The 2,450-nt window shown below is 40.2% G+C and overlaps 1 non-coding gene across 1 annotated transcript; it reads left to right on the top strand.

Moving 5' to 3' along the window:
- Nucleotides 1–476: 476 nt before the first annotated feature.
- On the top strand, nt 477–580 carry LOC112738675 (small nucleolar RNA R71). Its single transcript, XR_003169621.1, has one exon. It is a non-coding gene; the product is annotated as a small nucleolar RNA R71 (small nucleolar RNA).
- The last annotated feature ends 1,870 nt before the right edge of the window (nt 581–2,450 follow it).

Consider the following 2,450-nt stretch of genomic DNA (forward strand, 5'->3'; position numbering starts at 1 on the left):
AAGGTTTGTGGTTTTGTGGTTGGGTTTGTTGGTTCCCCCACCCAAAGTTTGGGTGATTTTTCCATCCTGGGTTGTAAGTGTTGGAATGTGGATCATATGATTGCCTTTGTTGGTTTCCCACATAGTTGGCCTCTTCCCAATCACCTCCTTCAATGCTTACTTCCTCTTGATCTTGTGTGTGTATTGCAGCCACTTGCTTTGTTTCTAATTGCCTGGTAAGCTCTGCTAGTTGCTTGGCAAACACCTTGTTTTGGGCTAGAATTGTATCAACATGGTTCAGCTCCATGACTCCCTTAGTGTTGTGCCTCTCTGATGCATAGTAGTACTCATTCTCAGCCACTGTCTCAATCACTTCAATGGCTTCTTCCACAGTCTTTTTCCTGTTCAATGAACCTCCTGATGAATGGTCTACAGCCTTCCTTGATTCATAAGAGAGTCCATCATAGAAAATATGCAATTGCACCCAATCATGGAACATGTCTGGTGGGCATTTCCTTGTCAAATCCTTGAATCTCTCCCATGCCTCGTAGAGAGTTTCACCATCTTGTTGTCTAAAAGTCTGAACCTCAGATCGAAGCCTATTGACCTTTTGTGGGGGGTAGAAACGTGCCAGAAACTTGCTTTCCACCTCATCCCAGGTTGTTAGGCTCCCCCTTGGGAATGATTCCAGCCACTTAGCTGCCTTGTCCCTAAGTGAAAATGGGAACAAAAGCAGTTTATATGCATCTTCCTGGACTCCATTGGACTTCACAGTGTCACAAATTCTCAGGAATTTTGTGAGATGTTGGTTTGGGTCTTCATTAGCACTTCCACCAAATGAACAATGATTCTCCACAAGTGATATTAGCTATGGTTTGAGCTCAAAATTGTTGGCCTGAATGGGTGGTTTCTGGATGCTGCTACCACAATTCCCAGAGGTTGGGTTTATGTATGAACTAAGAACCCTCCTCTCAGGAATGGCATTGTTTCCATCAGCTCTCTCATGGTTGTGAACTTCTCTATCCATGTTGAGATCTAAAGCTTCCTCAAAATTGTCCTCAGATTCTCCTTCAGATTCCTCTTCTCCCAGTACTCTCTTCCCTCTTGCTTCCCTTCTCAGTCTATGAAGGGTCCTCTCTGGTTCGGTATATGGAGGAGTTGATGTCTCTCCTCTCCTACCTGTCATGCAAGAACACAGCACAGGCAACAAACAAGTGAAATACTCTTGGTTAATGGAAGAGTATGGTTAGAGCAGTTGAGGAATTAATTCAAACAGTTAGTGAGTCAGTGAGTTAGTTGCTTGAATTTAAAGGCATAAAGAAAGAAAGCATGTAACAGAGTGCAGAAATTAAAATTCAACAAGTAACTTGTACTGAATTAATCAAAACAAAAAAAAATGCTCAATCTAGTTAACTTCCAATTTGAGAATTGTCAATCGAAAACCAATCCCCGGCAACGGCGCCATAAACTTGATGCGCATAAACTTGTTATGCTACAATTTAGGAAATTGCACGATCGGCAAAATTCCTTCCGGCAAGTGCACCGGTTATCGTCAAGTAAAAACTCACAATAGAGTGAGGTCGAATCCCACAAGGATTGGTTGAGTGAGCAATTCGGATTAGAAGTGTGTTCTAGTTGAGCGGAATCAAGATTTAGATGAGAATTGCGGAATGTAAAATAGGCGGGAAACGTAAATGACAAGAAATTTAAATGGCGGAATCTTAAATTGCATGAATTAAAGAGCAGAAGCTAAATTGCTGAAATTAAAAGGGAATGGGGGTGATTGCATGAATTGAGTTGCAGAATGTAAAGAGAAAGTGGAAATCAGAAATGGGGAATTCATTGGGTTATAGGAGATATTGAGATCTCCGAATCAAAACATGTTTATCTCTTCCTCAAGCAATGCGTTCATTGAATTTTGCTTGACAATCTTATATGATTGGATCCCAATCCCTTGGCTCACCAATTCTCTCTAAAAACAAACAAATTCCCAATCCCTTGGTTTAAATGTTCATAAGAAGAGATGATGCTCGATCACTGATTATACCACACAGTTTCATGAACCACAATTTGGTAGGATTACATGTCACAATATCCATCCAAACCCCAATCCAATTCACTGTGAGAAAGCTTCTCTAGCATGAATCCTCCATTCCTTTCCCAAGGTTCCGAAGGATTCCAATTATGGGTAGTTTCTTTCCCAAGACAACTACCCAATGGAATTAGATCGAGAGGCTTTCTAACAAAATTCAAGAGAAAAGATTGAAGAAGAAGATAAACTATTATTGATTCATTGAATTACAATAGAGCTCCCTAACCCAATGAAAGGGGGTTTAGTGAGTCATAGCTCTGAATTCAATTACAAAGATATGAAAACTAGCTAAAAATGAAAGTAAAAGTCCTTCCTAACTTAAATTCTATCCTATTTATACACTTTCTATATTGAGCTTCTGTTATGTTTCTTGGGCTTT

Source organism: Arachis hypogaea, chromosome 13 (genome assembly GCF_003086295.3).
Source record: "Arachis hypogaea cultivar Tifrunner chromosome 13, arahy.Tifrunner.gnm2.J5K5, whole genome shotgun sequence".
Classification (NCBI taxonomy): domain Eukaryota; kingdom Viridiplantae; phylum Streptophyta; class Magnoliopsida; order Fabales; family Fabaceae; genus Arachis; species Arachis hypogaea.